General features: G+C 43.1%; 1 protein-coding gene across 1 annotated transcript in view; it reads right to left on the minus strand.

The window, feature by feature from the left end:
- Nucleotides 1-320: 320 nt before the first annotated feature.
- Nucleotides 321-13,036, minus strand: part of LOC126471361 (uncharacterized protein CCDC198-like) — a gene marked incomplete at its 5' end in the record, with an annotated part of 95,332 nt that continues 82,616 nt past the window's right edge. Inside the window, one exon of the mRNA XM_050099483.1 lies at nucleotides 321-825. The remainder of the gene's footprint in view (nucleotides 826-13,036) is intronic.

Consider the following 13,036-nt stretch of genomic DNA (forward strand, 5'->3'; position numbering starts at 1 on the left):
TGGGCTCAAGCACGAATTGGGACTTCCTTTCAACGAATCCAGCGGTTTAACAGGCCATTAATGGTGTATGATTTGATATGTGACTATGTCCTACAAAGCACTGACTGAGACATTCCATTAACGTAAATAACTTGTCTACATAGTTGAAACACTTATAAGAAAGAATCTTCTGTCACAGCTCAAAAGAAAATCCTAGAAGAAATATCCAGTTTCCAAATCTCCTACTAATTTTATTATTTAATTCTTTATTGTCATTTTATGCTTTTTCAGAAACTGAGTTCTGCAGTAAAACATTGGAAGTAAAATATAACAGTCTCTAACACACATTTTTATCGCAACCCATAAACCGGTGGTTTTTTTTGTTTTTTGTTTTTTTGTATTTTTGTTTTTTTTTCACTAACAGATTGAAATCGTGAATACAATCTTGAATTTAGCACTCTAGAATTTCTTCGTACAGTAAGTTTGCTTCACACTTTTCACAAAGTTTATAAAAAGTTGAAATACAGAAGTATGTGTAGGGTTCGTTCCACTCACGGATTCTGGTTACAATTATCTTTAAACAAAAGAGATGTACATTCTTCAAACAGGTATTCTAAAACAACTACTTAAGATATCTCACCTTGCTTTTTTTAAGAAAAATAGTAATAGTTTTTCTGTGGATAACTTGAACCTAAGGAAAAGAGCAAGACATAATTGGCAGGTTTTTCTTCGATCAGAAATTCTCTCAGGCCATGATCTAGAAAACCGTGGCCGTCGAAGTGTTCGCCAGGTGTCTTGTCCTAAGCTGAACGACACGTCACGGAAGCATCTCACGGAAGCTGAACCCTGAAAAATAGAACAACGCTGTAGACGAGATTGATTTTAATCTTTCATAAACTTTCATTTCAGTCTATGAACATTTTAAAGTACCACAATCAAGACTTCACATCTTCCAGTGTGGAACTATGTATTGGAGCACACATAACCTGAAATAACGATTGGTTTTGAAGAACGCTAGTACAACTCTGCATCACAAAGCTGCTTTTCCCTTACAGGGCTATTACAAATGATTGAAGCGATTTCATAAATTCACTGTAGCTCCATTCATTGACATATGGTCACGACACACTACAGATACGTAGAAAAACTCATAAAGTTTTGTTCGGCTGAAGCCGCACTTCAAGTTTCTGCCGCCAGAGCGCTCGAGAGCGCAGTGAGACAAAATGGCGACAGGAGCCGAGAAAGCGTATGTCGTGCTTGAAATGCACTCACATAAGTCAGTCATAACAGTGCAACGACACTTCAGGACGAAGTTCAACCAAGATCCACCAACTGCTAACTCCATTCGGCGATGGTATGCGCAGTTTAAAGCTTCTGGATGCCTCTGTAAGGGGAAATCAATGGGTCGGCCTGCAGTGATCGAAGAATCAGTTGGACGTGTGCGGGCAAGTTTCACGCGTAGCCCGCGGAAGTCGACGAATAAAGCAAGCAGGAAGCTAAATGTACCACAGGATGGTGCTCCACCGCACTTCCATCATGATGTTCGGCATTTCTTAAACAGGAGATTGGAAAACCGGTGGATCGGTCGTGGTGGAGATCATGATCAGCAATTCATGTCATGGCCTCCACGCTCTCCCGACTTAACCCCATGCAATTTCTTTCTGTGGGGTTATGTGAAAAATTCAGTGTTTAAACCTCCTCTACCAAGAAACGTGCCAGAACTGCGAGCTTGCATCAACGATTCTTTCGAACTCATTGATGGGGACATGCTGCGCCGAGTGTGGGAGGAACTTGATTATTGGCTTGATGTCTGCCGAATCACTAAAGGGGCACATATCGAACATTTGTGAATGCCTAAAAAAACTTTTTGAGTTTTGTATGCGTGTGCAAAGCATTGTGAAAATATCTCAAATAATAAAGTTATTGTAGAGCTGTGAAATCGCTTCAATCATTTGTTATAACCCTGTATATAGGGTGATTCAAATGTGGCTTACACACTTGGTGGATGTAATATATGCATCAAAATAACAGTAAAAAGTTAAATAAATTTGTGTGTGAAATTTCTTTATTTCAACATATGTATTAGAAAAAGGATCAAAAGTGAATCACAATTGACTCAAAATTAATTCTTGGTGATTGGAAAATAACTGTAAATACCTCATGGGTGTAATGTGTGCATCAAAATAAGAGTGAAATGTTAAAAAATGTTTTGCTTTATTTCAGAGTTATACAGCAGTGTAGGGCTTGTAAGTGGAACACAAACACCATTAAAATAATTCTTCTCAGAAAGGAAAGACACGAAGGGATCCGACATTCAACACAACTGTGTACTGTACATTTATCCCAGAACATGTTCAAAATGATGTCCATGTAGACGAAGACAGTGACGTGCTCAACGTCTTACCTTTCGAGGAACATAGCAGGCTCCGTTCATATCATTCTGCACAGTTGCACAGCTATTTTCAGTTTGCTACTGTAGTTGTGTCGGATTCTCAGTCGCAGCACCGCACATAAGCTCCTTAAGAAGGTCCGAAAAGTGGAAGTCCAAGAAATGCAGATCTGGAGATCTAGGGGGCCAAACAACTGGTCCTGAAGGACCAATCTGCTTATCGGGATAAGCAACATTGAGACACTCTCTTGCCCGTCAACTGAAATGTGCAGGCGATACTCTGCTTCGTGTAGCGAGTGGGACATCATGAAGCAGACCACCCAGTTCAAGTTCCAAAAACTGTCGATACAGTCTGCCAGTCAGGTGCTGTGGAATAACAGCCGGTCTGAGTAACTGACTATACACTATACTACACCAAATAATCACTGCAAAACAATTTTGATACCCTCTTACGGCAGTTACGCGAGAATTCTCTTACGCCCACACGTGCATGTTATGAGCATTCACGATACCCAGACGAGTAAATAGGCACTCATCCATAAACAGTGCCCGACGACCGAACAGTGGATCAGTAGCATGGTGCTCAAGTAAACACTGACAGAAATTCTGACTTGTACTGTAGTCTACAGATGTCAGCTTCTTTACCTTATGCAGGTTAAATGGATGGAACTGCTGTCTCCGTAGAAGGCGCAATACAGTTGACTGAGGAAGTCCTACGATGGCAGTTATACGGAGGGTACTTAGGATCGGATCTCCAGTATGCTCTAAATGCACATGATTTAATGCCTACCACAAATGATATTATGCATCATAACTCGGAAATAAAGCAATTTCAGAAAAAACCTTCATTTAAAAATTTAGTCTTATTTTGGTGCATGCATTACACCCACGAAACTTGTACAGTTATTTTTTAATCACCCTGTATAAACTTATTTACGAGTTCTGTGTTGTATTTTTGTACAATAGTAAGGTACAGGGTGTTTCAAAAATGACCGGTATATTTGAAACGGCAATAAAAACTAAACGAGCAGCGATAGAAATACACCGTTTGTTACAATATGCTTGGGACAACAGTACATTTTCAGGCAGACAAACTTTCGAAATTACAGTAGTTACAATTTTCAACAACAGATGGCGCTGCGGTCTGGGAAACTCTATAGTACGATATTTTCCACATATCCACCACGCGTAGCAATAATATGGCGTAGTCTCTGAATGAAATTACCCGAAACCTTTGACAACGTGTCTGGCGGAATGGCTTCACATGCAGATGAGATGTACTGCTTCAGCTGTTCAATTGTTTCTGGATTCTGGCGGTATACCTGGTCTTTCAAGTGTCCCCACAGAAAGAAGTCACAGGGGTTCATGTCTGGCGAATAGGGAGGCCAATCCACGCCGCCTCCTGTATGTTTCGGATAGCCCAAAGCAATCACACGATCATCGAAATATTCATTCAGGAAATTAAAGACGTCGGCCGTACGATGTGGCCGGGCACCATCTTGCATAAACCACGAGGTGTTCGCAGTGTCGTCTAAGGCAGTTTGTACCGCCACAAATTCACGAAGAATGTCCAGATAGCGTGATGCAGTAATCGTTTCGGATCTAAAAAATGGGCCAATGATTCCTTTGGAAGAAATGGCGGCCCAGACCAGTACTTTTTGAGGATGCAGGGACGATGGGACTGCAACATGGGGCTTTTCGGTTCCCCATATGCACCAGTTCTGTTTATTGACGAAGCCGTCCAGGTAAAAATAAGCTTCGTCAGTAAACCAAATGCTGCCCACATGCATATCGCCGTCATCAATCCTGTGCACTATATCGTTAGCGAATGTCTCTCGTGCAGCAATGGTAGCGGCGCTGAGGGGTTGCCGCGTTTGAATTTTGTATGGATAGAGGTGTAAACTCTGGCACATGAGACGATACGTGGACGTTGGCGTCATTTGGACCACAGCTGCAACACAGCGAACGGAAACCCGAGGCCGCTGTTGGATCACCTGCTGCACTAGCTGCGCGTTGCCCTCTGTGGTTGCCGTACGCGGTCGCCCTACCTTTCCAGCACGTTCATCCGTCACGTTCCCAGTCCGCTGAAATTTTTCAAACAGATCCTTTATTGTATCGCTTTTCGGTCCTTTGGTTACATTAAACCTCCGTTGAAAACTTCGTCTTGTTGCAACAACACTGTGTTCTAGGCGGTGGAATTCCAACACCAGAAAAATCCTCTGTTCTAAGGAATAAACCATGTTGTCTACAGCACACTTGCACGTTGTGAACAGCACACGCTTACAGCAGAAAGACGACGTACAGAATGGCGCACCCACAGACTGCGTTGTCTTCTATATCTTTTACATCACTTGCAGCGCCATCTGTTGTTGAAAATTGTAACTACTGTAATTTCGAAAGTTTGTCCGCCTGAAAATGTACTGTTGTCCCAAGCATATTGCAACAAACGGTGTATTTCTATCGCTGCTCGTTTAGTTTTTATTGCCATTTCAAATATACCGGTCATTTTTGAAACACCCTGTATCTTCATAGAAACATCTGTTTTAAGCAGTCATTACCGCAAAATGTCACATAAAGTCGCTGATGCTATATGCGTAGCAACTGCTGCCAAAATATTATGACAACTGCTAATCGCGAGACTGGATGCCGGCTGCTGGTGAATAGTGCGCGTGATGCGGTGTCGAACGTATGTACGCGGAACAGAGACAAATGGGGAATTATTTTAGCGACGATACAGGCCGTAAATGTGCTGAAATAAGCGACTTTCACAAAAGGGAGATTCCTGTCGCCCGATGCCTGGGAACGAGCATCTCGGCATCTGATCGTCTGTTCGTGTCTACTGTCAGGAGTATCTATGCAAAGTGGTTGAAGGACGGTGACAATACATATAGATGACAAGTTGTTAGACGTCCATGTCTTACTGCAGAACGTGGACTCTGGAGGCTTTCCCGCTTTGCAAACCGGGATCGACAGCGATAAGTGGCAGATGTGACGACAGAGTACAATTCTGGTGCAGCCACGAGTGTTTCGAACCCGCCGGTTCAGTGCACGTTGTTGAACATGGGGCTCATCAGCGGATTATCAGTTGCTCGAAAAATGAACCGTGCCACTGACGCAGGCTTCTAAGGGCAGCATTATGCTGTGGGGGCATTCAGCTGGGCTGCCAGGGGAGTTGTGATAGTAATCGAAGATAACATTACAGCTGTTGTCTACGTGAACAATAATGCACACCTGCATCCCTTCATGCCTGACGTCTTTCCTTCTGGATGGCAACTTCTAGTTGGGTAAGTGCCCATGTCACAAGCTAACAATCGTGCTCTAGTGGTTTGTGTAGCGTGACTGTGAACTCACGCTGATGTCTGCTCCGAACCCGATGGCGCCCAACCATAACGCTATAGGGCGCCAGCTCTGCGTCCACCAGCCACCGGCAGCAGTTTACTAGACCTGCGTGACTTTAACATAGACATACGCTGCCACATAATTTCGGAAACTTGTCGATAACTTGTCGGAGTCATACCACGCAGATACGCTGCGGTAATAACTTCCAAAGGCGGAGCAAGACACTATTAAGCAGGTGGTTATATTGTATTTCAGTGTATATCGTACACCATAGAGTGGATGTATTATGAACACTGATACATAAAATAAAGGATTATCGTCCAGAAATTTCATTCTAAATTATGTCCTACACTGACAAAAACTAAATGGTCTTAATGATATCTGAAGCACGAATTACTGCACTGGAAAATAACTCATTCACACAACTTTAACTTACTACATTCGAAAAGAAACGTTTATCTGTTTTTACTGTTTTTCTTAATGAACTGCATTTGAACAACATATATAACCTGACAAAAAAGGGAAGTACTTAGAAGAGAAGAGAAAATGAAATGGAACTTCACAGGTTGAGAGGGTACGTGATGTTATTTTAGTAATATCAAAACCGAGTCAAATGTACGAAGAACTTGCTATTATGGAGTTTTTATCCTCTCCTGAGGCAAGGTGTCCCACTTCTGATGTAAATCACCATTGATATTCTGAACGCTGGCGCTGGGACGGAGCTGATCCCATTGCATACATCTGGATGTGGCTGGCCACGGGAATACCTCAACATCAGGCAGACAGTTCACAGAGGGACGTACCATGTGTACACGAGTTTGTCCTGTTGAAAAATGCCACCAAGACACTGTTCCGTGAGAGATAACACACGAGGGTGCACGATGTCCATGGCACAACGCCGATGCTTCAGTTTTCGCTCAATAACTACCAGCCGTGAGCTGAAGCCACAGCCCGTGGCTCACCACATTACACCGCTATGCCTTTCCAAACATCGGAAGAATGGGATTTCTCTCAACGTCACCATCATTCTCGCCGATGATGGTCATCCTGAGTAGTACAGAATAACAGTTCACCGTCGAACAACATGCGACGCCATTCTTGAGCAGTGAATGCTTCCCAGTCACGACATCACTCTATACGCAACCGTTTGTGTTGTGGTATTAATGGCAGTCCACGCTTGGGACTAGCTGCTGCTAGTCTCTGACCAATGACAAAGAATGTTACAGGGAATTCATTACCTGTACTCGAATGGTGCAGTCAGACTTGGAGGAGTTGCGATGTGCTTGGTGCACAGTACGACTATCCTAACTTGTGGTTTTCAGACGTGGTCGAATGCTCCACAAATTTGGATACTGCGCAGTTCGACCAGTTGACCAATTGGAGACCCACAATGAGGCCGCTCTGAAACCCTGTCAGGTGCTGATACCGCTGTCTCGCATGAGTACACCTCATCCCTGTGTCCTTCATACTGATCACTCAACACCTGATGCTGTTCACGCCCTTTATATACCCTACCATGCCTTGTCATAAGACAAAACACGAAAATCACTAATGCATTCTGGTGGCCATTCTACCTGTCACATAGAATCGTAGATCTAAAAGTGTCTGATGAGGCACTCCCATACACCCTAAATTTCGTAGTCGAGACAAGAAAATTGTGGAACAAGGAAGAAATATTTGTGCCCTTCAAGCAGAAATAGAAATGGCGTATTTTAAATTAGATAGTTTGAAGGGGGAAAAGAGACAGTGGTAACTGGGAAAAGGTGCTAAGTAATACGCAAAAGGAGAAAATCTCATGAGTCACATTTGAAATTTTCGTTGGCAATCAGGTTGACTAGTTATCTGAAATATAAAAAAGAGCCTTAACCAGTTTATGAGAAAAGCAGAGTGGAGCATACTCGTAGGAACAGTTTTAAGGCTAAGTCGGTTGAAAATTAGGTAGAAAGAAAAGAGTCCTGCTGCTTGGTAACAGTCACGGGAGGGACGCAGGCCAAATGCTACAAGAAAAACCTTGTGTAGAATATCAGGTCACAAACATTGTGAAACTAAGTGCCAAGCTTATCCAGGTGACAGAGAACATAAGGGGCCTTGTACAGAGTTTTGATGAAGAGGATCAGGTAGAGTAGGAAGAGCAGGAAATAGCCTGGTTAGCAACTTAGACAGTAGTATTAAATGTGACCTGGAGGAAATAGGAGCAGCTACAGCAGACACTCGTGTGGCATTTGTGGAGGTCTTGCTGCACCAGACCAGTCCTGGATTAAAGAGCTTAGTGAATTGCTTATGACTGAAACAAAGTCTCAAATCTTTGCCGAGCTTCTTCCTGTAATTGGGACATGGGGACACACATATCACGGCCTGCACCTGAATAGTAGGGCGAGGGAAAGATTTACTGAATATCTTGCAAAAACTGTAATGAGGAGCCACAAGAGCACAGGACAATATCCGTGTTATTACTGGAGTCAGAGATGCACATTTTGTAGGTTAGTGTCAAGTTACAGACAGACAGTATATAAGGAAACTAGAGCAAAACAAGATCATAATGTATGTAATAGATTCCTGAAAAATAAAATTAGTCTCATCACAACTTAAGGGCGCTGAGGAACAAGAGAACAAGACAGATGAGCTTCTTCTATGCATAGAAGAAGTGGAAAATTCTCAAGTGATAGATGTTCTGTGGCTCTCTGCACTCCATGTAACCACAAGGTCGGAGAAGTTTAATGTCAGCGATTATAGACTAGCATCATATGGATGCCCAAATCACTTCGTCACCCTAGCATAGTGCAGAATACTTCTCGTAATTTTATCAGTCTACAGATCCTTTCTAATAAATTTTTAGCTATTTTTGAGAAGTCAAGAGGCATTACTGAGCTAGCTGTCGGTCGAGAAGAAACATTTAGTAGTTTGTGGAGATTTCACTACAGATTTCTTAAAAGATACAGACAGGGAAAATGAATTGGAACCATTATTTTAGTGTTTCAGTCCAATTTCAGTTATCAGTTCTCCAAGTCGTGTGCAGCAAGATATTAGGACACTGACTGACAATATTTTTACGGATAGAGCTCAGACTGATACAATTAATGTGTACCCAGTTGTTAATGGACTATCTGTTCATGATGGCGACGCAATGCAAATTAACAATACAGGACCTTACAGCCCTGAGGCTTATTAATGAGAAAACAATACAATGTTTTAAGAGTAAGTTAAAACAGTTTGTAAGGCATGACATATACATAGAATGATATGCTCATGACAAACTCAATTTATTCCATGCAAAATTTGTGTCAATATTTGAAAGTAACTTTCCCAAATAGTAATTCGGAAAATTCATTAAAAAATAGAACTATGGAAAGTTAAAGGAATTAAAATCTCATGCAAGAAGAAGAGGGAACTTTTTATAAAGGCTGGACTAAGTCAATATCCAACATTACTTGCATACTACAAAAAAATACTCTAATATTTTAACGAAAGTCACTAAAATGTCAGAAAGTATGCATATGACAGGAATTAATTATGCAGATAATAGGATTAAAACTATATGGGAAAATGTCAAATGAGAGACAGGGCAGCCAGTCAGTATACAAGCTCCTGTACCAATTCTGTATCAGTTAAGCTAAGTGACAGTGCTGTGGCTGATAATGCACAAGCTGCAGGTACCTTTCACAATCACTTTCTAAATGTAGCAACATAAACAGGATTAAATGGTTGAGTTGAAGAAGAAAGAGAATATATTAAAAACATTTTTAATATATTTTCTCGCATGTACAACATTTTAAGCAACTAGAAGTAGCACCTAGTTCTTTCACTGAAATTAATAGAATTATAAAAATATAAAAAATAAAATCTGATGTAGTGTTGATGCAATTTCAAACAGAAATCTGAAAAGTTCTTCTTTCAACTCAATAAGTAATGTCCTTAGTGAAATATGCAATGGATCACTGGCACAGGGATTTTGCAAGACAGATTAAAACAAATAATTGTTAAATGTCTTCTTAAAAAAAGTGACAAGATAAACTAAAACAGCTACCAGCCAGCTTCCCTACTAACATCTTTTTTTCCAAAACATTGAAAAAAGTAATGTGCTCAAAAGTAGTCTCACACTTAAGGGATACTCCCAGATACACGATGAAATACTTGTTTATCGGAGGTATTTAGATGACGTATTTGTAATATTCTATGGATCTGATGTGGATGCTTCTAGGCTAACAACATTTGTTTATTCCGATAATTTACAGTACCAGATGGGTGAAGCGTACTGTCGGCGTGCCATCCGCGCACTGTCCCGCGAGACTAGCCGGCTCAGCAGACTCCTGGTGTGCCGACACCACTGCTGCCGTCATCAAGGTCACCCGCCAATGGAAGTCGGCTGCGGTCTCTCGCTCACCTACCGCCGAGGTATTGTGACTAGCGCTGCTCTGCTGCCCGCAATTCCGGAGACTGCTACAGTCCATGGACCTCGCCACCCTCCAGCCTGTTTGGCCTGCTCTGGCCGACCATGGGATGAAGGTGGATGTACTGGTCACCCGTGGCCCTCAGAACGCCGCTACTCCCAGGACGGGACCGGACTGGAACCCGCGCGTTCCTGGACACTGTGCGCAACTTGCCACTAGTGGTGCTTGCTTGATGGCAACACCTGCCACTGTCTCTTGCGCTGTCACAGCGCTGCTGCGTCTCCTGCAGCGTACACCTCGCCCGGACCCTGACAAGCCAGGTGAAAAGGGAACATGGCCGTAGACTCGATAGGAACCGAGCCCCTCCTCGACCTGCAACAGACCGCTGACACTACCCTCCTTCAGGCAGACTGTGCAGTCTCCAAGTTCCAGGCTGCTGTTCCCTCCTGCCCCAGTGTTGTGTCCCCGGAGGCGGAATATAGAACAAACAAGTAAATGAAAACAAAGTACAAGTTTGTGCAGAATACTTATAACATTGCTGCCAGACTGGCCCCTATAAGCGTAGACCAGCACAGGTCCATCCCGATGCTCGACTGACCTGGCACACTCTGTCCCAAGCTAAAATTGCCCCTCTATTTATACTGTTTTTCCCTCATGTCTGATGTAGTGTCAGAGAGAGAAAGAAACTATGGCAGGGATAAATTCCCACAAGTCAGCCACTTACAAATCGCCACTCTTGGCTCTGGTCTAGTGCCCCATCGCATACATCGCAATAACTTAAAGCAACGCTGCGTGCAATACCGCCGTCGCAGCTCCGTGCCTGCAAGTGCCATGTTTACCTTGCCTGGCCTGCTGGCTGTCGACTGTTATCACACTCTGCCAGTGGCCCCAGATTTCATCGCCTAACCGCGTCTTCATTGAATTTTGATAATATTTCCCTTTCCCTCGACGAGGACTGACACTAGTGGAGGAGAATTTAATGCTTTACATCCCACCATGCCCTGTGCGCATGAGGTTACGAAGCATGACGCACGTCTTAATAATGTAGATTTACAATTGCAGTTTGTGATCAATACTATTCATTTTGATGTTTTAGAAAACCCACAATCAGTAATGCAGTTATCCATGATTCACCATGTGATCCGTATGAGCACTAACAAAGTTTTTTAGATCAATGATTGACTGCCTCTGAACCGTCCCCCTCAGCAATTTATCTACAAAAAGAGAGCATGATAATTTAGAGTTTATTGCAGCTGCTGATGGCTATAGTCCACGTATCGTAGATAGACTATATAAAGGAAAATTATCGATTGACAGGAACAATACGCAATCGAATCTTTTTTCACCACCACAGACATATACACTGAAGCATGCAGAAGTGCAGCAGTGTGACGTGGCATTGACTCGGCTAATGTCTGAAGTAGTGCTGGAGGCATGAACCCTGCAGGGCTGTCCATAAATCCGTAACAGTAAGAGGGGGTGGAGGTCTCTTCTGAACAGCACGTTGCAGGGCATCCCAGATATGATCAACAATGTTAATGTCTGAAAGTATTTAAACGCAGAGAAGTTCAAATGGTTCAAATGGCTCTGAGCACTATGGGACTTAACAGCTATGGTCATCAGTCCCCTAGAACTTAGAACTACTTAAACCTAACTAACCTAAGGACAGCACACAACACCTCAGAGAAGTGTTTCTGTAGTCACCGTGTAGCAATTCTGCACATGTGGATTGTCGCATTGTCCTGGCGCAGCCGCCCGCCATGGCCGAACGGTTCTAGGTCCTTCAGTCTGGAACCGCGCTGCTGCTACTGTCGCAGGTTTGAATCCTGCCTCGGGAATGGATGTGTGTGATGTCCTTACGTTAGTTAGGTTTAAGTAGTTCTATGTCTAGGGGACTGATGACCTCAGATGTTAAGTCCCATAGTGCTTAGAGCCATTTGAACCGTTTGTCCTGGTGGAATTGCCCAAGACCTTTGGAATGCACTGTGGATATGAATGGATGCTGGTCATCAGATAGGATGCTTACGTACGTGTCACTTGTCAGAGTTGTATCAGGGGTGTCATGTCACCCCAACTGCACACGCCCCACACCATTACAGAGCTTCCACCAGCTTGAACAGTCCCGTACTGACATGCTGGATCCATGCATACATGAGGTTGTCTCCATACCCGTGCACGTCCATCCACTCGATACACTTTGAAACGAAACTCTTCCGATCAGGCAACATGTTTCTAGTCATCAACAGACCACAGTCAGTGTTGACGAGCCCAGGCGAGGCGTAAAGCTTTGTATCGTGCAGACATAAAGGGTACACTAGTGGGCCTGAGGCTCAGAAAGCCCATATCAATGATGTTTCGTTGAATGGTTCGCACGCTGACACTTGTTGATGGCCCAGAATTGAAATCTGCACAATTTGTGGAAGGGTAGCACTTCTGAAACGGTGAACGCTTCCCTTCGGTCGTCGTTTGTCCCGTTCTTGCAGGAGCTTCTTCCGGCCGTAGTGATGTCGGAGATCTGATGTTTTACCGGATTTCTGATATTATGAAAGGTCTCTGCTGCATTCTTTTCATGTTAATTTCTTAAATCTGTTGTCATTTACGGCATAAATTCCTCTTCTAAATTTACTGTGGCGTTTCTGTTTATCTGGGAGGAGACTGAGTAGTGGAACGTGTTACTTTTACACATAAACAAGAACGATCTGTCACACTACTACACTTTAAAACACAGTTTATATGTAATTCATGTCACACAGTCTCATACGGAACCTACATCCGCTTTCTTTTATATACTGTATATGATAAGATACTGTCATCTGCCTTCCCTTCTGTGTGAGAGGATGAATGAGCAAATGTATTTCTACACTCCTGGAAATTGAAATAAGAACACCGTGAATTCATTGTCCCAGGAAGGGGAAACTTTATTGACACATTCCTGGGGTCA

Source organism: Schistocerca serialis, chromosome 3, assembly GCF_023864345.2.
Source record: "Schistocerca serialis cubense isolate TAMUIC-IGC-003099 chromosome 3, iqSchSeri2.2, whole genome shotgun sequence".
NCBI classification, from domain to species: Eukaryota; Metazoa; Arthropoda; class Insecta; order Orthoptera; family Acrididae; genus Schistocerca; species Schistocerca serialis.